Here is a 27106-nt window from a genome sequence, read left to right as displayed (position 1 = left end):
GTAGGTTATCCATTGTTAGTCCCTTCTGCTGTGCAACCAGAAGATATCCCTTGGCCATCCAAGTCGCTGCCTACCCAAAAGGAAGTGAGCTTGGCCCTTGTGGTGTAGTTTTCTCCATGCTGATTACAAGGAATGGGTCCATTTGCAAGGTGGGACATGTATGTGAGTGGAAAAGCATTTCTTGGCTCACTGATAGGATTAGGAAGGTAGGTTCATGAGAGCTGTAATGAGGCTAGCCAAGAATAGCTCACTGTCTAGGAGATGGGAAAATGATAAACCTGAAAAGTATTATTATGTGATTTATCTATCTGGAAGATTCAACTCAATAGCTGGAATTTTTTTTTTTTGCAAAGAAAGGGCAGTGATCAGACTATGAAGACAAATTCAGCTGTGCACACAACTGTGCCTGTAGAAAAATAATTCTCTGAAAAGTGGAGTTGTATATTTATTATTTCCTTGGCTTGTGTCTGACTATCTAATCAGTCTTTGTACATGTCAGCAGCACATCCATAATAAGAAAGTGCTGTGTGGATTGTGTGAACTGGAATTAGAGATGTGATAATCAGCAAAACTGTTGGAGGCAATGTAAAGGCTGCCTGGCATTTGCATTCCTCTGGCTGTGGAGAAAACCCTTATAAGTGCAAATGAGTTGTTGGGTGTTTTTTTTTTTTTTTGGGGTGGTGTTTTTTTGTTTGGTTTTTTTTTTTTTCCTTCCTGGTATGTTATAACCAAATTGCTCTCAGAGCAGCACTTCCCTGACAGCATGCCAGTCCACACTGGAGTGCCTCCATGCCTGGTTAGACCTGCTCCAGTCTGGTGGTGACATTCAGCTTCTATGGGAGACGATGTGGCAGACAGAGGCATAGAGATGTATACATGCCTTGGAAAAAATTGCTGGTGTGTACCTGGGCCCATGGTTTTTATGATGAGGAGACTGCAGTTAGGATCAGAAAACGTGTTTTCCCATCTGTACAATTGATCCATCCCATCAAGATGTTGTGAAAGTAACTAAGAATTACAAAAGCAGCCTCACTTTGTGACCCTTCTAGTGCCTCAATGTCCCAGATTGTTATCCATTCCTTAAGCAAGCAATCTGTCAGTCTACCTGGTTATTCTTCTGGCCAGCATCTGGGTTTTCTGTCTAAATCCTGCTTGGCTCTTTTCTTCCTCTATTCTGATTTGCATCACCGTTACAAGGCGCAAGGAGAGACTGAAAACAAACAGCTGATGTTGCAGAGGGGAGGTGTGAAGTCCTGAGCAGGTAAAAGCAAGATTAGAAGTGATGAGTAGGACAAGTTCAGCTAAGTCTGGTCCCAAATTTAATAGCAGCTTTGTGTGGCTACCACACCTTTCCTGTTTGCAGGAGGAGAAAGGCATGGGTAAGTCACTGGTGTGTTGCTGTTCAGTCTCCGTGTCCATCCCCTGCCCATGCCCAGTGTCCCTGCTTGTGGAAAGAAAATGAGGCAAAAATAGATGAGACTTGCAATGTAGAGCTTGTTCACCTCAAAGGTTTTTGTGTCAAGAGCTGTCCTGACACCCACACCCTAGGGCAGACATCACCTATCAAACTATTCTTTAATATATATAATTTCAAACCATTCCTGGAAAGTATTTATCTATATTTATCAAGTATAGAATTTGATACTGCTCTATACATAAAGAGCATTCTCCTCCCAAAAGCTGTTAGTCAGCCAAATGGAGATGGCAGAATTTTTGCATATTTTAAAGGTTTGGATAACTAAAAGATAGATGAAGAGCCAGCATGTGCAGTGGGGCAGACTTCTGTCCTTTGTTGGGTTACACGACCCAACACATTCACCCTCCTGCCACGGATAGCTCAGTATTCAAGTTCCCAGGCTACAACTTGGGAGAGGGAGGCAGAAATAAACCCCTATATGCAGCTGTAAAGGCTTAATGGGACAGATCTGCATCTCTTTTTCAGTTTCTAAAATTCAGCCTCCTTATCCCAGTCCAAACCTCGTCCCTGCTCAGTCCGTGCTGATGCTGGGCTTAGTGGCAGGTGTCTGAGCTCATCCCAGCTCAACTGGCATCCTGAAGAACAGGAAATACAGAGGGAACTTCAAGCCTGCAATTTAGGAAACAGTTTGAAGAGCTCATAGCTAAGACACATGAACACACTGTTCACTGGTGGATTGGAAACAGGAACTCACATGGAGTTCTTGGATTTATTCCATTAACTAGTGTTAAAAGAACATTTCAGGACAAGAAGATGCAGCAGGGGAAGCTGATTATGTTCTTTGCAATAATATTCTTCATCAAAGACAGAGAGGAAATGCCTTGCTGTTAAACAGAAATACGAGATGACAAATGTAGCAATACACTTGAAAAGTAGCAAATCTGGGCTCTGTGTCGCTCACTCGGGCATTGTTAAGGATGTAGGAACAAAAGAGCTGAGCTGTATTCAAATGCAATCTTTTGCAGGGATGATGCAGATCGATCCCCCTCCTTGCCCTCAGTCTCCCAGACCCACTTTGAACCTTGAGAAAAGACTTGGCAAGAGAAATCTGACCGATGCGTTTTTAAAACCCCTTAGAAGAGGCCTGTCAGGAAAATGAGTTGTTACAAGAAGAGGAATTACTGTAGCAGGTGAAAATCCGAGTTGTGTTCGCTGCACCGATGGCTCGAGTTTCACCCCAGCCGACTCCTACTCATGCAGGAGGTTCTCACTTCGATTGAGGGATGCTCTGAAGCTGAGCTGCTTTGCTTACTGGGGAGTGGGTTGCTGCTGACATGCAAACTGGAGCTGGGAGGGGGCAGATAAATCACAGAGGAGCTGCTGTTGCTGTTCAAGTCAGTAGATCTTTTTTTTTTTTTTTTTCTCTCATTCACAGGGAAGACATCAAATATAGTAAATCCTGGCTAACAGTGGCTGACAGCTCCTACAGGAGAGGTCAAGGAGCACAAACAGTGCATTTTCAGTAGGGTAAGAGGGTAACAAGGTGATGTCTTGAGGGACTGCAGCAGGATGGACTAACTGGATATACACATAATAATACAGAAGATTAGGAGCCTGAGCCAGAGAGATGAAGGAATTCAGTCAGGATGGATTCAGTATCAAAGCTGGAACTGCAATTTTAAATTTGTTCTTTCAAATTGCACTTTTCTTCTAAGACAAAGGGGACATTTCTGTTGGCTGGTCACCTTCAACAGTGTAGTTTGTTTGGAAAGATGCTCCTATTTAAGTTAGCATTCGTGATCTCCTCTTTTATCACTTATTTAGCCCTGCTTGTGTCTTGAGAAGACTTTTGGGAGTAGACCAGACAAACTGCATGTTCTACGTGGGTTACAAAGCAGGTAACCCAGGGCCTGATTTGCTTAGGAAATGGGAAGAAGGTCCAGAATAAGCAAACTGAGAAAGTCTGTTTCTCTACATTAACCTTTAGTTGCATCAAAAGGGAGAGGGGTGAGTAAGAGAAAGCAGAGAAATTCAGGCAGAATGAGATTTTTCGGGGGGTAGTGTCCCTTTAAATGGGAGGCTATATATTGTTTTTTTGGGAAAACCAAATGGACACATGAAATAATCCTTCATTTCACAATGATGACAGATATGACTAAGCACACAGAGAGGAAACTAGCACGTTTTTAATGCACTTTGTTGGCTCACTTGGAGGAAATCCGATGGACTGTGTGAGCATGTCTGCCTCTAATGCTCTGTGATGACACACAGACACCTTGCAGGTGTGCTGAGTAGGCTTTAATTTATTTAAATCAGGCAGCCCTGGGGCAGGGCGCTCTCTACATAAATACCCCAAGGTGCTGGCAGGCTTGGTGACTGGGTGGTTGCATTTTCAGGTCTCTTGGTTGCGGTGCAGACATGCTCTTTGTTGCAGTCAGCATGTTGTTTGCCTGGATTTTTTTTTTGTATTGTGAATTTTAAAAGGATGCTTCAGAAAGTGTTCTACTGAGTTTCAGGTGACTGGGATTGCCATGTCAGATCAGGGTGTTAATGCATATATAGGTCAGACAAGAGAGAGGGAAAATGAAGGCTTTAGATTGTGTTGATCAGAGCTTGCTGAGTGATATTGGATAAATCAGATAAAAATTTTCCCATTCAGGTGCTGGCAGTTAATTTCCTAAAGCCCTGTGGAAATGCCAGAACAGTCTTCAATGGTACAGTGGAATCTCTAAATCCACTCAGTGCCCAGTTTCTTAGCTAAGGCCCTGGGGCAATTATATAAATTATTTCTATGGATTTGGGTGTCAGATTGAGTTTACAGTTCTTGCCTTAACCTCTCTGTTTACCCAGCTGGCAAAATCGTGACAGAGCGAGCTCCCTGCTGCAAGGCTGTGTTTGGTAAGAATGCTAAATGTGGAGGGAGAGCCTCATTTAGCAACAGTCTCACTATATTCACCATTATCACCAATTTTTCCTGATTCAATTGACCTGAATTATCATAATAGGATGCATATTAATATAGGATAGAGATTTGAAGCTTTATTGATCTGAGACAAATACAAAATGATGGTTGGTGCGTTGTAAGTCTTTTGGAAAAGGAGCTGGTATTTGCTCTCCCTTTGCTGCATCCCCAGTGAGTTCTGAATCATCCTGCAGTTCTGGGAATGAACCTGCAGTGTCCTGTGCCGTAGGAATTTTGTTGGGGAGAGGCAGCTGTGCTGGAGCTCATGGACTTTGTTTTACGAGTGCAGTCAGTGAAGGAGAGTCAGGACACCCAGCCAAGAATCCAAAAGTCAAAGTGCTGATGCTTCCAGAAGGGAGGTGTTGGTAGCACAGGTGGTAATGCAACGTGTCACCAAACAGCAACAGCAACAAACAGCAACAGGTTTTCTTCCCCAGAATTCAGATTCCTGAAACTTTTCTGAAAAGGAGGTAGAAGCGTCAGACTCACAGAAACTGGAAAGAAAGGTGCAGAAACTGTGAAAGTTGTTTAGGTTTTTGTGCTTTCTAGTTCCCTGTATTTCATTCTGATGATTTAATGGGCTGTGGAAGGGATGTGGGTGAGTTCTCGGCATCTAATCCACCTATAAAAATCTGAACTGGTCCTGTCAGTGCTCATTAGCTGACATGGAGTTTCCTTCATTTCAGCCTTTCATCTCCTGATAGAAGAGGTTTGCAGGTGGTTGGTTTCCTGTCCTGCCTTCTTTGGCATATGCTGAGCGTGACTCTCCCAAAAGCAGGATCAATGTGAATCAAGCTCAGGTGATGCTTGAACCTGAAAAACTTGAGTTATGGATGACAGACTTGGAGGGTTTCGAATCCCATGGTCTAATTTTGTATCTAAAATATATGGGATTAGGCTTTCCTGTTGTCATATGATTTCAACCCAAATGATATGCCAGGTTAGGCACAGAATTTTAGGCATGTCCAAGGCATGGTAACGCACGTGAGTCTAAAGCTGTGTGGGATGTGGCTGCACACAAGTCACTGCTGACAGACCAGGGACACACCATCTCATGATGTAACCTGTTGTGCTTTTCAGTGAGTTATTCTGTGTCCGTGTGTTTTTAATGCTGTAAGTGAGTGCAGGTTTTCATGGCATTGAAAAATCACAGCAGAATTTCCGGGCTTGGCTTTTCAGCACTGTAAAAGCTCCCTCATCTGAGTAACTCACAGGGGGGCTATTCATAGCAATGACTGCTCCTACCAGCTCTTAAGGATTGCTGGTTTGTTTTGCATAAACCTTGCCATACAGACAGGACAGGGAGCATATGTTCTGCTAACATTATAGGATTCAACTTTTTATAGGGGTTTATATTGAAATATAGGCATGGGGGTTGGTGAGTCAGAGGTGGCAGTGAGCAGAGAGGCTTCAGGGCAGAAATGTATGGCTATTTCTTACTCCAGGATCACATTTGCCTGGGATTGCTGTTATAATTCTCTTCTCAGAAGACGTAAGAGGAGCTAAATTTAATTCCCTGCTTACAGAGCATCAAACTGTACTGTTCCCTCTTCATATCCACAGTTCAAAACCGTCAGAGTTACTTTAATCTTTTTTTTTTTCCCAACCCTTGTTAAATACACAGGGTCTGACAGGCTGGGTTTCAGGATTTTCTGTGACTAAATGTTAAATTCTTGGTACTGTTTGGAGTATTGGAGCCTGGCAGTTATCTGTGGCTGTCTGACAAACACTTGCTTGTCTTCAACTGTTCCCACAGGCAGCTTTGCTTGATTTCCATGAGGGTTTTTTTGGCAGCCACTTAGATCTAAGAATACATTATCAGTCTCAGTCCAGATCCCCATAACTTGTAAACCAGGCTGCACCCAGGAGAGAGCAAAGGGGAGAATCTCCTCTGTGGGCTGGTGAGCAGCAGAGATGAGCACCAGGGCCATGGCAAGTGTTTTGGTGGCTGTGGTTGTCTTTACCCTTTTGTGAGAGCATCCTTGGCCCCCATCAGCATGAACCCAGTGCATCCATAAAGTTGATGGAAGGAAACAATGATTTGCCATGGCAATATCTCTGTCCCAGAAGCATGAACACAAAGACCTTGATGGGGAAGGGGAAGGTTTGAACTCACCTCTCTGCCCTCAGCCACATTTTGGCTTGTTTAGCCCATCTCTGCCCCATCCTTGCTGCTGGGGAGGGCAGTGATGTCTTTTGCAGAGCCTCTCTGTGTCCTGCCCTTCCCACACTGCTTTTGCCTGCTTTTATGGAGACCTTTCACCTCTGTGTCTGGCAGGTTTGGCCACGTGCAGAGTCCTCAGCGCAGAGCAAGAAATGCGAAAATTGGAGGTTTAACCTCAAGGGGCTTCACCCAGGTGTGCTCTGAGCCCAGGTGTCTCTTTGCCGTGGAATGGCATAATATTTATCCCACTGCAGCAAGGCTGCCAAGCCACGTGACTTGGCAGTGGGACACGCACGCAAATTATTCTTTGACATATTTGGAGAGGCACACCCACCAGGCATCATGTTTGCCCACATTTGAAAGAGCCTTGATTTAAACAAGAGGGATTACAACACTCAGTGTTCAGTTTCAGGCTGCAGGAGTGATTTCAATTAATGAAACGGCACCAGGACAAGTTTGGAAGTTGTGTAAGTGTGTAAAGTGGAATATAAAGGGATTGTGGAAAAGCATCTCAGTGCAGCTGGGAAATGAGTGAGGCTCCTTCACAGCCCCATTCTGGTGATCATTGGGTGCTCATGGTTTAGAGCAGTGCTGTTATATGTAGTGGCAATCAATTAGATAAATACTGCATGAATTTAAAAGTGTTTCCACGGATTATAGGATTCCTCTTGTTGACTTCTTATGGAGCTGAATTCCATGGTCCTTCCACTAACACACCGAATGCCCTTCATAGTGGCTGGTGGGACTGTATTTGTGTCTTCTCATTCTCCACATTTTTTTTTTTTTTTCATGTCATAGGCAATCAATCTACCTTTCTTTTTCAGTTTCTTTAGTACACCTTATGGGACATCAGAAAGAATGCTTTTCTTCTTTCTCTTGGACATGGCAGTATACTAAAGTCCCCAAAATTCGCTGCTCTAGTATAGTTTTACTCATGGGAAGTCTCAAAGACGTCCAGCCTGGGTTTTTACATGTAATGGTTGCAAATCTGGGCTCTGAGAACCCAAGGTATGTTGTTTTTTTTGTTTGTTTTTTTTTTTTTTCATTTGCTTACGTCCACGTGTGCACATTTATAAATATAGGTACAGGCAGCTGGAAGTTGGCCTGTAAGTCTGGTAACAAATCAAGTGCCACAGCCAAATCAAAATGTTTTCCCTGTCCATAACTGAGGTAACAACACACACTGCTACAGAAACCTGATGCATGCGTGGAAAAGGCCAGCTATACTTGAGGAGAGGAAAAAACCCCAACCCTGAATACAGTAGTTTAAGTTATTTTGAATTTTAAAATATTGGAGAGTGAAAGTGGCAAGGATTGTGCAACTCAGATATGAACAACTTTCCCAGTTACTCTGGGCAGGAACTGGCCAGAGTAGATACGTCACTTAAGTTGATAACTTGCTTGGCGTCCAGGTAAAGTTCACTGAAAGTCTCTCTATTGATTTTCATTGGGATTTAGATCAAGACCTTTGCTTGTGAGTGAAATGGGAGAAGGAATCAATCACAAACCGTTTCCCCTCTCCTGAAGTACAGCTTCACTAATTAACAACAATGATTAAACGTATCAGCTTATTTGCTGCTTGTTCAACCCGTTTTGAGGATGTGGAGGACACATTTCAGTGTTGCTTAGACGAGGTAATAGTTCATTTTACATTTCCCCAGTATTTTTGGTGTAAAACTCAAGAAGCTTCTTAGATATTCACAGTGTGACATAGAAAGTCATAAATCACTGCTGTGTGGTAGGTAAGAAATGTCACCAGGATTCACAGAAAGGGAAGCAAAATCAGAGGAAAATAAGCTTGAGGAGCTGGAATGCTCTTTAATTTCCTTCATTGTTATATCCTACACCATTATTTCAATTAAAAATATTTGCAAGTACTTGTGATCAGTGATTTTTGTGATCATAACTCACGGATGATTACTGGGTTTATGATCATATTATGTACAATGTAAGTCTGATTCTTGCTTCATAAGTAGGTACAAATCAAGAGTAAGCTGAGATTTTTCTTTTTCATATATGTATATAAATGGGAAAAGAAATCAAAAGCAATTTATGGAACAGAATTACCAAGTCTAAATTTATTGCAGCTTATTGGATCCTTAGTCTCTAATGACCCTGGCTTATGGAATCATGTTACTTTTTAAAAGCTCTAATTTTACATCTCAAAAAAAAAAAAAAAAAAAAAAAAGGAAACAAAAATAAAAACTTTTTTTTTCCTCATTGGAATTTATAGCCCCTCTGGGTGGAGAGAAACACTGGAAAGACTTAATGTCTCAAAAGGAGGAAATGCAGATAGCAATCCTGACATTTATAAGTTTATATTCCATGACACTATGAGGGTTTAGCTGGTGATTTTTTTGTGTGTGTGTGGCATTTGAAACCAGTCTTAGTGATGAATTCTATGTGCACACACAAATGTTGTGTTCATCACAGTAGGACCGTATGCATTAAAGTAGCTGTACAGTCCCAATGGAATTTTGTTCGATTAATCCTGGGACACGCCAGTGGAAAACCAAGCATCCAAAGCAGAAGTTGTCTGCGTTATCAGAGCTGCATGATGTGGGCACAGAACTTTGCAAATACTGGCTCTTGGTCCTGGTTGAGCAATGCTCAAGCAAAGGAGCTGAGCTGCCTGTGATGCCAATAAACGAGTGAGTTAAAATTGGATCGGCCTGTGGAACATCTACATCTCATTCAGCGTTTCTATAGCTCTGCTGTGGCCATATCAAGGCCACTTGTAACAGCAGAGCTATTGAAATGCTGGGTTGTATTTACATTGGAGAGGGGAAGGGTGTGTTGGTGTTGCTATACCGTGTTCAGAGTGCGAGATGCAGCGTTTGTGCCAGCGGGTCTGGAATACCCTGAGCAAAACAAGGTGCTGGGGGAGCATGTTCACCTTGGCCACACCGTGGTGCTCTGGCCAGCAGGAGCCACAGTTCTCAGAAATGACAGTCTTCCCTTGTGCATGCATTAGATAGATACACACAGCCCAAGAACCCAAGCCCAGATTGCTTACATTGACTTATTAATGTATAAGTGACCCCCTGTGAATCCCAAAAGGAATTTTTTTTTTTTTTTATAAAAGAAATGCTGAGCAAGGGCAGCAACTCAGTTTGGAAATTGCAGGAAGAAAACAGTCTCAACTTGAGCAGAACGGCTGGGGAGGTTTTTAGGCCTGCTCACAGGAGTAGAGCTGGACTCCAGCATCCTCAACCAGAAAGGGCAATGCCCACATCAGAGGCAAGGCATGAGGATCCTCAAGGAGTAGGACTGTGGGGCAGGGGGAAATGAAAATAGCCTATGTGCTTTATTATTGAAATGTGTGCATTTTACAGATGCTAATGTAAGCAAGAGGGTTTCATGGCATTTCAGTAAAATCCACCTGTTCCTGTCATCAGTGCAGACCTGTACACTGCAGGTGTGGGGAGAACGGGGAAGCCCAGGTGCCACTTGGAGCAAGGAGAGATCAAATGAGAATCTGTTTCATTATCCACCTGGGATGAAATATATGGAAGATGGGAAGCAGATCAGATCTGAAAGCTGTGGTTGTGTGTGGTTCCTAAGGCAAGACAGCTTGTCTTTAGAAAAACCCCACCAACCAAACAAAGCCACGATTATCCACGTTACAGACCAGAGTCACCCCGTGTGTTGCCATCATGATAAGCATGTGCTTTTCCCGTGAATTTCTGTGACACGTTCCGTTTTACGCGTTATCTGCAAGTTGGCCTCTCACGGAGCCAAATATTTGGGCAGGAGTCATCTCCATGGTGTTAGAGGGATCTGATTAGCAACCCAAGTGCAAACAGGGGCAGCTGAGTCAATGGCAGAGCTGACCCCAGCAGCCTGCCAGGAAGGGGCAGCTTCACATTCCAGCTCGGCACGGTGGGAACTCGGCCAGCCCTGGCTGCCCAGGAAAAGTCATGAATTAATGCATGTCTCTGCCCAGGAACGGGGATGGCACTGCTGGGGCCTCTCGGAAGGGAAGGGAATGGACTAGTTTGTGCTCCTGCCTCCCATTCAAAGAGCAACTTTTAACCTCTGGGAGCACATAAATGCTGGTATTGTAAACCAGGGCGTGTAGGTTGTTGTTCTGGTCTACATCTTGTTGAGGATAATGCTCTACGTATTTGATGTAAGTGGTACAATGGGTCTGACTCCAGAAGAACTGTGTAGCTCAAGGGATAAATCGGATCTCTGTTCTCAGGGGAGTGAGAAATGCTGCTCTGGTTAAGTCTCATGCAAGCTAATTTCTGCAGAGCCTGATGTATTCTCCTGCTGATGTCTTGCCTTTGTTGGGTTTTGTTTCACATGATTAATTAACCACACTGCTGCTTCCAAGCACCTGAGACCCCTTTGAAGTCGCAGTTTGATCAATTGATATGCAGTTTGCCACAGGTATAAACAACCTTATTGCATTAAACTGACACTTTCAGTAGTTTCTGCAGCCAGAAAATTTACCTAGGAAGGGCTTCTCCCCGCTGAATCATGGCTCCATGTTCCAGCAAAGTCTCCACCACCAAATGGCTTTGGTCTTTAAAAGTTCCTGTTGTTCTAAGCCAACATATTATTGCTTGTCAGAGATAAAACATGCATTGCCACGTGTTTACAGCAGTTGTGTTGACAAATAACTTCCTCTCCAGAGAGCAAGAAAACTGCAGCCTGGAAGAGATTCGTGCAGTGGTTAATAACCTGCTATAGAAGAGCTTTATCATGAGGAGTTTGGCTATTTTTAATCTGCAAAGCGCTCAGTACTTGTGGTGGCGTAGCTGATCCATGGCAGTACTGCAGAGCTGAATGGACATGTTTCTATCTGACGCCACTTCTTCTGGGATTTGCAGAAATCTGGCTCTGTGCTTCGAGCCATCTGACCTTCCCATCCTTTGGCAGGGCCAGCACACGTGTAGGTGATGCCACCAGGTGAGAGCACACTGTGATCCTGCTTCCTCTTCCCCAGCAAATCGTGGGAGCAGGAACACCACGAGTGCTGGGACACGGGGGAAGGAGGGGGTTTGTTAATAGAGTCCAGTAATCCCCACAGGCATAAAGGAGGACATAGCAAAGTCAGCATTTTCAGCCCTGTAATCTTCACGAGGGAATGAAATCCCGCAAGGACAGCACCTGGCTCCCAGCAAGGTCCCCATCCCTGCTGATGATGTCATCAAAGACACACATTTTCTGCCAGTGCAGTTGCTTTATTATTATTTCCAACCTTAGTCCTGAAATTTAGTCCTGTTCACTGAGTGCTGGAGGAGGGATTGACAGGCGAGGAGAAGTGGGGGAAGAGGAGAGGAAACAGTAAAGAGAAGCCTGAAAGCAGCAGGGAAAGGGACCCTTCCCCTCCTCAGCATCACTGCTCAGTGAAGAAGAGGAGCCTCCTGAGGAGCCAGAGAAAGCCCCTGACTAAAGATTTTAGATTTGTCTGAAAGGCCTCTGGGAGAGCCCAGAGCTGAGTGAAGGAGGGGTGAAGTGGCCGTGGATGGCTGTGAACACTGAGGCATTTCCTGCACCCTTTGCATCATATATTGCTGGCAGACAGTCCCCCTTCGTTCAGCACACGTTTCTCCTTTCTTATTTAATTGAGGTAAATCCCCTGTGTCAGCCAACCCAAATGGCTCCAAGCATGAGAGAGGAAACCCAGCTCCGTAGAGAAGGGCAGGAAGAGAGAAAGGCAATCGGGGGGAAGGACTGAGAGAATTTTCCTTGATCACATTGTGGCACGTGGCAGGGAATCACAGGGTCCCCGTCTGTGTGTCCTCCCATCTACAGCAGCCGTCCACATGTCTGTCACACTCTGACACTGGATCTGCAGCAACTGTTGCTCCAGCAGCTGCTGGCATGTGCTTATCATCAGGGGTGTTGGAAACAGAGCCAGAGCAAAATGTCATCAAAACTCCAGCTCTGGACACCAACAAGAGGAAAGGGGAGAAGGATTTATCAATGTGAACGAAGACAATCATAGAATCATAGAATCATAGAATAGATTGGGTTGGAAAAGACCTCCAAGATCATCAAGTCCAACCCCTGATCCAACTCCAATTACTATAGCATGGCACTAAGGGCCACATCCAATCTCTGCTTAAAAACCTCCAGGGATGGTGAATCCACCACCTCTCTGGGTAGACAATGTGATAGATTTTTTTTTTAAACACGGGTTTGGGATATCTTCTTTTGGATTTCGATTGATTTCAGATGGCAAGCAAAGGAATGGAACAAAATATAGTTGGTAATGTGTTTTGTTGTTCCTGCATGGGTTTATTTCTACCTGTGTCTTGCACTCTGCCATAGTGCAGAGGTGTGCAGTGGCTGGGAGCCCTGTCCCCCTGACGAAACACAGGGCATGGAGAAGCAAGGTCACTGGTTTGTGCCACTGACATTAATTCTGCAGTGACAGAGTTACATAATGATGTCCTTTGGAGATCCTTTTTCTTTTTGCATATTGCTGAGGGACTATCACAGACTGTGCCGTGTTTACCTTGGCCATTTTAGCCCGCTCTGGTTGATATCCAGTTTGTTTCTGTAGCACTCACCTCCTCCCGGGGCCAGCTGTGCCCCAGCCCCCTGCCCAGGTCTGATTGTTTTGCTTCACACTAAATGGTTTTGATTCACCGTCAGAGTCCTTTCATTTCATTGTGGCTTTGTTTACTGAGATGAAGCAACACACTCAGAGCCCAGAGTAACACAAATAATTGAAATTTTGGGGAAACTGCCCCCCCTCCCCAGCTCCTGGGATTTCAACCTGCCCGCTCTGCCTGCTCGGTACCAGTGGTACCAACACACCCAGCTCCCCTTGTCTTGGTTTAAACCTACAACCACTCTTGCTGCTACTACATTTAAATGGAGGTCAGTGCCTTCTCCAAAAACTGTGCTTGCTGGTCATAATCTTGTAAAGTTTGAGGTCTGGGTTAAGAAGTTGCTTTCACCCAAGCTCCAAGACTTTGCGGGGTGGCAACCTGGCACAATGTGTGCTTGGCATAGGGCTGAGCACTCCTTTGGCATCACTGAGGTGAACAGGGCTGAGGCAAACGCTATCACAGATCCCACACTTGGCTTCACATGGTGTGAATACCTTGGGCATAAGCTCTGCAGGGCTAGTGGCCAGCCATGTGATGGTCCAGAGGAATCAGCTGGCCTGGGCTGGTGTTCAGCTTGTATGAACCTTGGACCAGCTCAGATACAGCTGAGCTGTTCCAATCTGAATCCCATTCAGGTTCAGCAGAACTTCGGGGAGATGCTTCATGTTCAATCCTGCTTCAAGAAAAAGTGTCAGTTTTAGCTACTTTCCCTAGAACAGTGACTGAATTGCTTTTACAGCAGTGAAACTTCAGCTGAGAACATCTGTTTATTAAGTGCAAATGAACTGCTGAAGCCCCCTGATGTGCCAAGACCCTGCAAGGGTAAATCTAAGGGAAACATATGTCATGAGCTGTGAGCACTGTTCAGTACTATCCTGTCCTCTCTTGAAAGAAGAACTTTGCAGAACTTCCTGATGCCCTTTGCAGTCCACCTGTAAGTTCATGGCTGAGAGGAGTTAGGGATCATATGTTCATGCTGTCTCTGCAGTGTCATCTATTTTTCTGGAGGTGCCAGGAACATAATCAGCTGTCAGAAAAAATAGAGGCTTGGGAAAGCAAAGGATGTGGTTTTCTTGGCAAGTACAGTCCCCTCATCTTATATCCTCTTAATCTGGACTGGAAGGAGTAGACACCAGTCCCCTTTCCTCACTGTTTTTTGCCATACCTGGCTCAGCTAATGTGTTGTCAGCCACAAATCCTTATCTAGATGGTTCTTTGAAGCCAGCTGGTCTTTTACCACCCGAGTGATTCATTTGTGTTGAGCAGCAGCAGATGACTCTCAGCATCAAACACATTTTTGTCAGCGTTCAGTAAACTGGGGTATATATAGTGGTTTACTACTTACAGAAGTGCCTGGAAACTTGTCACAGTGTTTGTGGAGGCAGATTCAATGTAAATGGCTTCCTGAGTGGGAGTCCTGGGTCATCTAGGGAATATGCAGGGATTGAGGAGTGCTGATGCACTTGTCCGGAGCAGCCTGTGCTTCGAGGAACAGGTTGCAGCACTGCCTTGCTTTGACAACAGCAAACAACCAGCTTTTCAGTGCAGTCGTTACTTGTTACAAGGAGAAAACAGCTCATAATTTATTTTCAGGAATGAGGTCAAAATAGTGCAGCTGGGAAGGGAAGTGACTGGCACAGCGGGTTGGTAATGAGATACAAAGCCTTTCCCTGCGAGGTTAAATCCAGCTTCAGTCAGCAGTGACTGAAATCTTTTATCATTTGACAGTTGTTCACCGTGGCCTTTGCGGTGTTGGCTTCTCTCCCTGACATCTGAGTCAGTACTTGCATAACCAGCCCCCTGCTTGGCTGCCCGTGCACCCCACGGACCTGCACATGGGGCAGGTTGGCAGGGCAGCCCCCACTCCTCACATTTGTCCTGTGAAGAGGCCTCCTGGCCTTCAGAACGTTTTAGGTTGAATGCGCTTCCTTCCAAGTTTGAAGCCCTGAACCCTGCCCTTTTCCAGGGTGGTGGGGTGGAGGTCGTAGTAATGATGTGCTCCAAATGGAGGAGCAGCATTAGAGCAGCTCTGCCAGGGCTGTTGCAGTCGCCTCACCAGTTGCTTCATCTGGTCCTGGCTGGTGGAGTCATCCCGTGCCCAGGAGGTCTGGTCTCCTCAGGTCCCCTCCTCTGCAGTCCCTCTCCGTGTGTGCCCTTGTGTGCAAAGATTCTCAGGGGTTAAAGGTTGAAACAGAAGAGCTTACAGATCTTCTGTGCATTTCCTTTCCTTGACCACTGTAGAGCTGGAGAAGACAACAGGACAGGCGGTTAAACTGCTGCCCACAGGCTGCTCTCTGATGCAGAGCCTCTTGAGGAATCGATGCAGCTTTCTCACTGATCCATCTAGGGAGGGGGATACTGAGATCAGATTTGTAAGCGCTGTCCATGCTTTCTTCTCTGGCACATCAGCTCGTCAAAATTGATCCTGTGTCTTCACCTGTGAGTTTATTAATGTTCACATTGTAGACTTTGCCTGCATTTCTTATGCCCAAGCTTTTGAATACTGTGTTGTCCTACTCAGATAGTCAGCCAGCTTCCAGAAAGAGCCTCTGCAAATGCGCCTGCTTGGAGATGCACCGAGCTGTAGCCCGATGCAAAGGAAACACCAAACAGTCTGTTCAGCTTATGGGGTTTTTGTGGCTGCTGACTTTGCCTGGTGCCTGCAGCTTCCTGGCTGTGAGCGGGCATGGCTCAGCCTTCCCGAGTCCAAGGACTGAAGTGATGGCTGTGAAATCCCTGCCCTGCTTTAGAGTATTAACTTGAGTGGGAAATGGGCCTGGTTGGTGTGTCAGTATGAAATGCCTGTCCTGTGAGGGAGTGGGACCAAAGTCTCCAGGGTCTTAGGGAGACACCTGCAAAAGGATGAGAACAGGGGTGATGGAGAGAAGCAGAATGAAAGGGCAAAGGTGGATCTGCTTAAATAGATCCTATTTCCCACTGAGCCGGGGAAATCTCTGGCATGAAGGTGTCCCCTGCTCCAAAGAGTCTGCTGTTGAGGTACTCGCTCTCAACATGCCAATTCTTTTTGGCTCCTATGTTTTCATTTGCTTTACAGCAGGATGACAGCTCTGGGGGAGTAAAACAAGCCAGGAATGTGACTGCTGTCATGTGCTGTAATAGTGACCTGGGATGGGCCGTGGGGTGAAGCTGGGGTTGGATGACAAGGGAGGGGAAGGATTTCCTGGAGAGGAAAACTGCCTGGCCAGCCCTTTGAAAAAATGTGAGTATGCTCTGCAGAAGGGCACTCGTGCTCTTTGCTGCCAGAGGCTTGCAGCACCACAGAGCTGGGTGTTGAGAGGAGGGATCAGCTGTAACCTCTTGGGCAGCCAAAAAAAAAAAGGAGGCCACCCTGTGCATGCTTTTGGGGGCTGGTCTTACAGGCCTTCTGGTGACAAGGCAAATGGAGGAGGAAGGTCTAAATCAGCTTGAAAACAGAAGATGAAATTACAAGAGAAGAGGAAATGTGTGCAGAATTCTTCTAACTAACTCTCATAGCATAACTCTCTAGTGGACCTGGAATGGAGTGTTAGATGTAACATTTTAGCAGGAAGCATGGAGAGGGGAGGAGAGGAGATGGTTGGTCTGCAGAAGAAGGAGGCAGTTCAGGAGTCAAGAAAGCAAACGTGTCTGGAAGACACAGGCTAACCTTGTAGTTGGTGTGGAAATATCAGAAATGTGTGTGGTCAATATACACACTTGGCAGTAGAGATATGAAATCAGGCAAGGTGTTGGTTGATCCAGTGCAATGGACATCGCTGAAACGTAGTCCCCTCCCGTGAGTTTGAGTTTTATTTGTGGGCAGGAAAGAAGAATAAGATGATGGAGTTTAAAAGGGGACCTCCAACTTGATAGGATCATTGAACATCCCAAGCTGAGTGTTTATTCATTCCATGTGATTGATATTTATTCAGGTATGAGTTTTAAGTTCCCTTTAGACTGATGTTAACAAAGTAGAGGTTCATTTCTGGCTGAACTCTTTCAGTAGGATGGGCCCAAGTGTTCATGGCTCTCTTGAGCAGGTAGCACGCTTGCTACCTGTGTTTGACTTCACAGCTGGTGAAGTGAATGATGGTGGCAACACCAGCATCTGTAGCTGTACCTTTTGGTTACCCTTGGAGAGTCTCTTGGGGTACCCCTGGCTCCATCCTGACATTTTAATGTACAGATGTGACATAGCTGCTCTTCAGCCTCATTTCATTGCTGGGTATCATGACTTACTTTATTGGTAAGAGTGTGCAGAGTCCTAGCGAGAGGACAGGGCTTCATCTGATTTGCATCTACCCACCTTCTGTGTTGGGAGAACAAAATAGGATGGTAGCTGATTCCTCATCTATGGGAAGCATGGACTTGCCAGTGGTAGACAAGTACATCCCATTTCAGGGTGTATTTTAACTCTTCTGATGTAGTTGTGGGCTTGGTACATGGCTGTGCAGTGGCCCTCTCCCCCTTTTTTTCCCTTGTGCCCTCAGCCAGATCCTAGATAGACAACTCTATCCACAGCAGTTGTTAGGAGAACTTGGCCTGTAGTTTTCTGTACACTTCCAGGGGTATAAACCAACAATGCCACTGTGCAAAGTAATTTCCTGGCCCTTTCCTGCTGCCTGCCCACTTGTGCCAATAGGAGTGTTTGTACTGCACTGGAAAACCAGTCTGGATTAGAACCAACCAGAAGGACTGAGGTCTGAGTTTTGTTGTAATCCACATCACCCTGAGATCTAATTGTGAAGGGCAGAAGGAAGCTGGTGCTGGTGGATCTTTTCATGGGAAGGGGAGGGTTGGTCGCTGTGCCAGCTGGTGTCTGGAGAAAGCAGCCATTTACTGCACTAATGTTCTGCTAAAAGCATCATCCACTACCAATGGAGGCAGTGGAAATGACACTACCAAGTGGCATAAGGAGCAGGAGCAGTCCCCTGGCAATTTATTTTCAATCAAACAAGAGCCATGAAGCCATCAGTTATTTCTTCAGAAGGCTTTGGTAGGTGTGCTAAGAGAGCACTGTGCTGCCTCTGCTGTGCCATATGTGCACAAAGAGATTAATTCCCAGGTTAGCAAGAGAGGAATTATGATGAGACACGAGTCTGAGTCAGACACAGTGGGAAGAGGCAAATGCCACAGGCTGGAGCAGTGCTTGGACTCGTGGTGAATTTTGAAGAGAGCTAGAAGGGAGCTCTCTTTCTTTGTGTCTTTTAATAAGAGAAGAACAGAGGGTTTTAAAAAACGAATTTCAGAACCAAAGAAATGCCAAATTATGGCTTCATTATAAAGCTACAGCTTTCCTGAGGATTTGGAGTACTTTGCAAATATTTAATTACTCGCACCTCAGTGCCCCTGTAAGCACTGCAGAAAATAAACAAAAGTAAACTGTGCTGTGAGTCCTGCAATCCAGCTGTAACTCCAGAGCCATTACTGGCACCTCTGGAGGCATCTTACTCATTGCAAGAGTAGGAAACTGAGGCTAATATAACCTGATAAATTAAACAGAGAACAGGTCCCAGGGCCCGAGTCCTGAAGTCTCTGCTCTGATAGCCTTATATCCTGCTATTCCCAACCTCGGGAAGTGTCACAGTCTAAACAGAGCCTTTAGCTGTGTGCAGCAGCAGGTTGTGTGTTCCCCTGGCACCAGCCCTGGAGCTGTCATGTGTACACTGCAAACAGATACCCTACTGCTCCTTATGTGCATTAATATTCTGTCTCTCGGTTACACAGCGAGTAGATGTGCTATGCAGATGAAATCACCCGCAGGGATTGCGGTGGGGCTCTGCAGGCTCAGATTTAGACCGTTCTTTTCGTTAAGTTGCACCTCTAATGGCGTATTTGTAAAATGTTTGGAGGGGTTTTTTTTTCCGGTTTCCACGGTGTGCTCCCTCTGCTTTAGTATATTACGGAAATAAGGTGCATGGTGAAGGCACTGATTTAGAGCAATCAAACTAAGCAAATCTTTGCCTCAATTGCCTCATTTTTAAAAAAAATTTGCACTGGGTGAGAATAGCCTAAATCATAGGCAAAGCAACAACTTGCCCTGTTCAGCAACCCCCCCGAGCAGCTGCTTTTGAAAAGCTGACATTTAGTGCAGTGATTAAGTATGAAATCCCCCAGTGCGAAATCAGGAATCAGAACAAGCAAGTGATTACTTCCAAACTTGCCTTTATACGTCGTGCATACAGCATTCCTCCACCCACCTTCCCTCCCCTTGATTTTCCTCCTCTTTCTTTTCCCTTGCCTGTCAAAATGCAAACCCTCCAGGCCGGGGCCTCTGCTCTCCTTTCTGTCTGTGAAGCACGTTGCACACAGTGGGTGCTACCAGAAGCAGAACACGAGCAGTGATGGTGGTGACCGTGGTTTGGAAGCTTTGCTGTGCAAAACCAGGGAGAGAGGAGGGAAGCAGTTATTGCAGCCTCTAGCAGGAGGCAGGGTGATGGAGAGACTGACGGTGCTGGCCACCGAAGTGTCTCCAAAGACAGGCAATTTGCGGCTTTATGTAATGGCAGGGGAGCATTTAGCTCAGCTTGGCTGAAAACAGCCAAGAAAGCCTGGATAGGACAAGGGAGGTTAATGTGGAAAGAGCTGTTAAATGCTCTCCTTGAGCAGCCAGCCTCTTTGCTGAAACAGAAAACAAAAGTTGTTTCATTAAAGGCTCTGAACACGAAGTACTCTGTGAAAGTTTAAGTGCCAGGTGGTGTATTAAGTAAATAAAGTTGTCCTGCTGTAGGCATTGTTTCTCCCAGCAGCCGGCTGTGACCAGCAGTAGTACCAGTGACCATGTGAATCTCTGCCATGTGATGCAGGGCTGTGCCTGGCTAACGTGCTGGCACGGGGCTGGGGAGTCAGGGGAGACTCTTCTTTCAGCACATTGATAAGGGCCAACTGTTGCACGTGGCTTATTTGCACGGATTGGCTTACGCTCGTCAGTCATCTGGTTTGGATCAGAAACTCGGGGTTTGCACAGATGTCATGTGTCTCTCCAGAATAGTTTGAACGAAGAGGAGTGATTGATTTTCGTTTTTAGTGACTTTTTAGGTGGGTATCACAGTTAACACAGCTCTCGTTCTAGCCCCGCAGCCATCGCCAGGCAGCGGCTGAGGAATGTCACATCCCGTCACCCGCGGTCCTGGGTGTGTGTGAGCAGCAGGAGCTATTCGGGACATGGCCCTCCTCTTGCTCTGCTGCCAGTGGCAGGATTGTAGAGTTAGCCTGGTGATTCGGAGAGTGAAAAGCTGGGGTTTGCAAACTCCTTGACCCCCATGCTCTGTGGGTGATGGATGCACAGGAGGGTGAAGCGTTCTTTGCTCATGTGTGTTTCTCATACGGGGGGGGGTGTGCCCAAACCTCCTCCTCCCGCTTCTGGTCCTACAGGATGTTTCCCCATCAGGCTGTTACCTTCTGAGGATCACTGTTAATATTTTGCTCCTGTCACAGGCACTTGTGCTGGCAAGGTATGCGTTGCCTGTGTTTCTGACACTGTGCTGGCCACAGCCATCTGGTGTCTGGTAAAGTCTTGGTGCTGAGTCTCTCAGTATAATTAAGCTAATTGTTCAAGCCTGGCCAGGCACTTATTCTGTGACTCCCTCAACCTCTTCATGTCACCTGTCAGGCTGTCGAACAGCACTGGAATGTGCATTTGGCTGTCTCAGAAAAAAGGCCATTCTTTGCCATCAAGCCCATGGGTGATCTCTCTTGATTTGCTATGAATTATTTGCCTGTGGTATTCTCTCCTGTATTTGCAAGACAAAGGAGGAGCACTGGCAGAAAATTAGGAGTTAGAAGCCAGGCTGGAACGTTCCTGCCAATGAGAACTAGAAAAAGCCTGTTGGGAGGGGTGCTCTACACCAGGGTTTCTGGTCTCTGCTTGCTGTGTTTGGATCCCATGTGTTTGTTGCTTTACGAGCCGATAAACGTGTCGAGTCTTTCCAGATTTGGCAAGTACACGTAACAAACATAAGATAACCAAGGTATGGTTCTGGGCAAGGTGGAAGATCCTCCCTCTGATCGTCAGTGCAGGAGAGGTTTGCAGTAAACCTTTGAAAGGATACAGCATTGGGCAAGAGTCTCTCCTTATCAGCCTTCCCTCACAAAGGGGCCTTGAGATCTTCAGAAAGAAGAACAATCCTCAAAACTTTACTGATTAATCTCTTCAGCTCCCGATTTTCTCAGTTTTACGAGGAAAAGGTGTAACACTGCAGATTCCACAGATCCAAGTGTTATTCCAGCACATAAATAGACACAAACAGAGCAGAACAGGCAGAATCCCAGAAACTGATGGGGCTTTGTTTTTGGTTCTACAAAGTGAAATAGCTTCTGAAGCAAAAGCTGGAGCTTTCAGGGTCAAGTATTTCTGTGGTCAAGACCACTTAAGGAGTGGTTTCCTTTGCTATGTTTGAACTAATATAAAGATATTAGATTTTTATTGCAAAAATACACGTTTCCCTGTGGAATTTTCAGGCAGCATATGGTAATTTAATACCTTAGAATGTGTATTTTTCCCTTTCCTTGATTAATAACAAAATCTGAAAGATGGTTTTGGAAACAAGTAAGCTTCCCACTGAATGTTGTACCCACTACCTGAAAAGCCATGGAGTTGTTTCGGTAAGATTGAAACAAATGCATTTATTAATGCAGCTAGGACAGATGCTGCTCAGCCAGAATCAGGGAGCTTGGAAGACTGGAAGGCCTGGCCATTATATGAGTGATGCACTGTCAATCACAGGTGTAGGCTATAGGGTACAACAGTAGCAGCTGTAGTTCTGATGGGGTGGGAGGCACCCGAATTGGTGTGTGAGCCACAATGTTAAATACAGCAGGAAATTTCCTGAGCTTATCAGTGATATTTTTTGGTACTATAACTCTTCAGATCACTTTCCAGGATTTATTTATTTATTTGTTTAAAGCTCGGAGGTATTTTACAACATTTAGTGTCAATATTAGCAGTACTATTTGGATAGAAACAGCCAGTGGCCATTTACCTGCTGATGGGTTCAGAGTTTTATACTGCCATTAAGTGGCATTAAACCTCATTTCCCATAATTTGCATCAATTTGCTTGTGTGTCAAAATTAACATAGTATTGTGTCTGAAGAGTGAATCACCTTAATGAACCAGCAGCTCAGCTTAGATTCACTTGTGCTGCTGAGTACTTAAAATTCAGCAGCCACAGCCTGCTGCCTTCTCTGTTTCACTGGCAGCTGAGAATGGAAATGAAAGGACAGTGCTGTCCTGTGAAGGAATCAAGACAAAAAGTGCTACATGGAGCCACTGCAAATGGAAATTTCTTTTGTTTTTTGTTTATTTTTTTTTCCCTGAGAATTATCAGTCTAGACGGTAAATTTATATATCCCTATATGTAAACTTGGAAAACTGTTTTATCAACAGCTTTATAAGTTAGCAGTGTTATTTTTTGCTTGATCAGGTACAGGACGAAAGAAAACTGAAATGTGATTCGTAGGAAAAGGGAAACTACAAAAGTGGTTTAATTTTCATGGCCAGTAACTCTGTCCAGTTTCAGCAACTTCAAATGCAAAAATAAAGTTTGAGAGCAGGCTGCTGGCTCTATCCTTTGAGCCCTCCACAGGGGAGGGTGGCTCTTACTGTCCCCCTAAAGTGTTAGCACATCCCTGAAATTCCTAGCAGCATCGTTTGTGGGCAGGTGGCTCCAAAGGTTCATGGGGGCAGCAGCTGTTTTTCTTTCTGGAAAAGGATTGATAATAAAAAGGGAGGCTTTGGCAGGAATCGCTGGGCTGTGAGCATCCTTCCTCCCAGAAACCACCAGATGCATCCTGCCAGGTCAGGCATGAAATGTAGGTGACAGAACTCATTGTGGGTGTCACCCTGGGAATGTAGGAAATGTAGGAGGGCAGCCACCCTTCTTCCCTTGGGAGTTACTCAGATGACAAAGCAGCACTTTATCCTTTCCTGTTATGTATCAGTGGAGGGCTGGTTTGGATCAGAATGCCCGAGTAGGTGGGTGGAGAACTTAGTGCCATGCAAAATAAGAGTTTTATTTAAAAGAAATAATTGCAAATACCCAGAGAAACAAGTGAAGGGAGCAGCATTATTTTTGTATGTCTGTACCCAACCTGGTATCAGCCAGTGCTGACTTGGGCCAAAGGTGTGGGTTCTGCTGTTCCAGCAGCACTTCCTCAGGGCTCTTGGATCCAACCTGTGATTTGTAGCTCAATCCCAGCTGAAGCTGCTCAAATGAAGGCACAGAACTGAATTCTGGTGTGCTGTCACTGTCACAGGGGGAAGGCAATTGGAGATAGACCCATTCTGCTCAAAACTGAGACTAGTGCTATTAAGTTCTGTTCGGATCCATGTAAAGCCATACCATAATATGACAGATGTTTCTGTATATTAATGCAAATTTTCACCATGCATTAATATATTCTTATGAATATCCATATGCACATTCCATTCTGCAGGTGTTAGATCTTAGGATTACTCTATACGGGAATAACAAAGTTATCCTCTTCGTTTGCTCTTGTTTTGTCCTCAGAGAGGAAATGTCAGGATGAATCAGAACAAAGCAAACATCTTGGATTGTTTCAAAACTGGGCAGGGGTGATCAATAGAAAACACAGAGTCATAGAATCATTGAATGCTTTAGGTCATCCTGTTCCAACCTCAAAGGACAAAACCTTGTGTTAGGCAGCAACACAATTTGGAAGATCTGCTGGACTTTTTTCTATCTTTTTAATTTTTTTTTTCTAAAATTCTTCTTCTATGTTATGGAAGAAAAAGAACAGCTATTTAGTTTCTTAACATGAAAATGCCACATTTTGCTCATATTGTTACCAGAATCAGTAGAGTTTGTAGCCACTGTTGAAGACTTTCTTCTCTAAAATTTTACGTTCCAACTGAATTGTTTCAGCTTCACTACAGAAGAATCACTGCTTAATTGTTTTACATGCTTTCTCCAAAATAAACTGTTATCAGCCATGGGACAGAGCTGTATTTTGTCTCTTCATTGGATTTATTCTACTGCATTAGAACAGGGCACCTACTGCTTGTACAGATTACAATATATTTACACCACTGCTGCCTGTTTAGTTGGCTGCCCAGGAGGACTGAAGTTAATACAAAGTTCTGTTACTCCTTAACTGATTTTGGTCTGGGGATTTATTACAGATTTTCATTCTTTTATGTTTCAGGCTTTTATAAAAGCCCTTGCAGGGTTTAGGGTGTTGAGCTGTATCACAGCAGCCAGAAGTCTTTTGGTTTAATAACCATAGAAAGTATTTAATATTTGCTGTGTGATTGTGCCTTCAATCTCAGTATTGTACAAATGTAAATAACATAGATACCACAATAATGCTATGAGTTAGGCTTTTAAAAGATTGAAAAGCTTAACTACATAAATTTAATCAAGTACCCTGCAAAATAATTATATTTTTCCCTCTACCTCTGTGCAGAAACTGAGTCACAGACAAATTGAATCTCAGAGGTGTTAGGGTGTGCCTCACAGCAAGTACTTTTTGTTTTGAGGGCCCGGTTGAAACAAACAGTTCTGAGGCTCAGTGTTCTGGAGCCACAGATGCTCTTCATCCATAAGAACTCCTGCCAAGCGTCCAAGGCTGGCATCCAAAAGGAGATTCACCACTTGTGAATGTTCTTATAAAATGGAAAGCAGCCTGGGCTGTTACATGTCTGCAATGAGGTGGCAGTAGTTTTCTCAGGAGGCAAGAGATGTTACTTCCTTGGTCTCCTTTGATCCAACAGCTCCCTCTCCAACAGTGTCCTGTCGGCGTCCTCTGCACTTGGCAGGCTGGCCTTGCCCCACTGCTGAATGTGTGGTTTCCTTATGTCTGGTAAAAGCTCTTCTGGCAGAGCCTCTTGGTTACTGGAAGTGGTTCTTGTGGACTTGCTGAATGCATTAGCACACAGTGAGCACATCCCAGCAGCAAGACTTCAGGATCTAATGGTGTTTTTCTCCCTTTTAGTGGTTTTACCTCTGCATCGATTACAGCTCCCATCCACCTCAACCCCAGTCTGAGCACTCAGGGAACGTTTGTACATCCATAAAAACACAGAAGAGCATCTTCCCCAGGACTGTTTATCTAAATTTGTCTGTGAGCAAAAAACTGGACCGGCCAGTTTGGTGTCCTTGTAATCCTTCAGGAGGTGGAACACACTCTTCAGTTCCCACTAAAATCAGAAGCTGAGGACATTCAGAATGCCAGGGTGGTTATTCTTGCCTCTCCCCATGGCATGTCACATCAGCCAACATTTGTATCTGCCTACAACACCCAGTCTCCACCGTGTTATTGCTGCCTGACTGGCAGGGCTGCAGGGCTTGTTATGAAATGAAATGGAAGTCCTTGGAGGGCAGCTGCAATTTTGGAAAAGGACCAAAAAGAGGGACTGAGTGGTGGGTTTTTTTGACTCCAACAAAGCCAGAATTTGTCAGGGACAATTAGGATTTTCTTTGAAAGAAACAAATACGGCACTCTGCACCACTAAACCCACTGCTAATAAAAAACATCAGAGCCTAATTATTTTGCAGGTTTCTTGTTGAGTGACTCTATTATCATAAAGTTAACTCTCTTATTATGTAAAAGCCGACAAGGAAGGTTGTTTTCAAAGAAGAATAATAACTAAAGAACAGTTACCTATATTCCATGTTAATTCCTTTAAACATAAGATATGCTAACTCTTCCCCAGATATGTCAGGAGTGAGTTGATGGATTTCCAGTCTTCCAAGTCTCAGCATCTTAGTAATTGCTGAGTTTTATTGTCACTTTCTACTGAAACAAAGTTTTCTTTGAAAGTGCCCCCTGTGAGGTAAAATGTGACAAAATGAGCTATACTAATGCTCTTTACCCCGGGTTCAAAGGACGGACTGGTGGAGGCTCAGTTACACCAATGCAAAGCTCTTGAATTGGAAAAAATCTCAGGTGCAATAACCTCTGGGGGAGCCCTGAAAGCTCACACCGAGAAGAGGAGCCTGACTTACCATGAAAGTGCATCATTGTGTTCCCAAACACTTGTTTGAGTGGCTTGGGATTTTGTGCTTCTTAAATGCTGTCTTATCTACTCCCTTTCGACGACATTGAGTCCCTGCTGGACTAACTGATCATCTGCACAAGTCTCTGGAAGAGCAAGAAGTGAACCAAATTTGGACATCTTGTAGCCCACTTAAAAATACATATTCCTGTTCAGAATTATAGCTTTTATGTGTCTAAGTCTGTCCTGAGTTATGCTGCCAACAGAGAGTCTCCCTCTGTTTGCTGACATATAGATATAACAAGGAATACAGATGCTGGCACCTGAATTTTCTAACTAGTTGTGGATGTCCACTGGTTCTTAAATGGGTAATAAATACAGCTTAAATCTGTTTGATCACAATTCAGAACTGCCCTAGGAACATGATCAAAAATACAACTGGGGTAGATACACATGTCAAATAATAACAGGATGTTCACAAGAGAAATTGTCTGCTGCTGACACTGATTTTCAGCAAAAGATATGATTAATCTTTCTCCTCAAAGGCTACTGAAAACAATTCTAGTTTGTACAAAGTCATTGCCAAGAGCCTCAGAAAGCAAACTGAGGCTCATGGGAAATATGCCCTGTTCCTTTTTGCCTCTGCTCCTAATTGTATTCTATCTGCTGGATGAGATACTGTTAAAATAATGGAAAAGAAGAAAAAGCAACTGTTAAAGCTCTTGAGCCTTTTGTAATCCTAAGACTCACAGGAGTATTAAAATGATAATAAAAAACTAATACCCGTGCTGAGCATCATTTCAGAAATAAGCAATCAGAGGGGAGGTTAATACAACACAAACCTCCAGCACTCCTGTCTTCCCACTGTGCCTCCCTGTAATGGATCAGACAGTTCAACCAGTTTAAAACAGTTCTCATGGCAAGGCAGAGGGATTCCCCTCCATAAACAAGGAGGTGAGATCCATACTCTTAGTTTGGGAAAATATGATGGAAACACACAGGCTCGCTGTAAAGCTGAGACTTCCACCTGCTCTTGCTCTGAACTGACCTTGGCTC

At 44.7% G+C, this 27106-nt stretch overlaps 1 protein-coding gene across 3 annotated transcripts in view; it reads left to right on the top strand.

The window, feature by feature from the left end:
• Positions 1 to 27106, top strand: part of PRKAG2 (protein kinase AMP-activated non-catalytic subunit gamma 2) — a 209758-nt gene that overhangs the window by 113669 nt on the left and 68983 nt on the right. The gene's annotated exons all lie outside the window — the stretch shown is intronic.

Source organism: Empidonax traillii, unplaced genomic scaffold (genome assembly GCF_003031625.1).
Source record: "Empidonax traillii isolate 1590-97213 ecotype Southwest subspecies unplaced genomic scaffold, ASM303162v1 scaffold404:size960789, whole genome shotgun sequence".
Lineage (NCBI taxonomy): Eukaryota > Metazoa > Chordata > Aves > Passeriformes > Tyrannidae > Empidonax > Empidonax traillii.
This window is presented reverse-complemented; position numbering and strand designations above follow the sequence as displayed.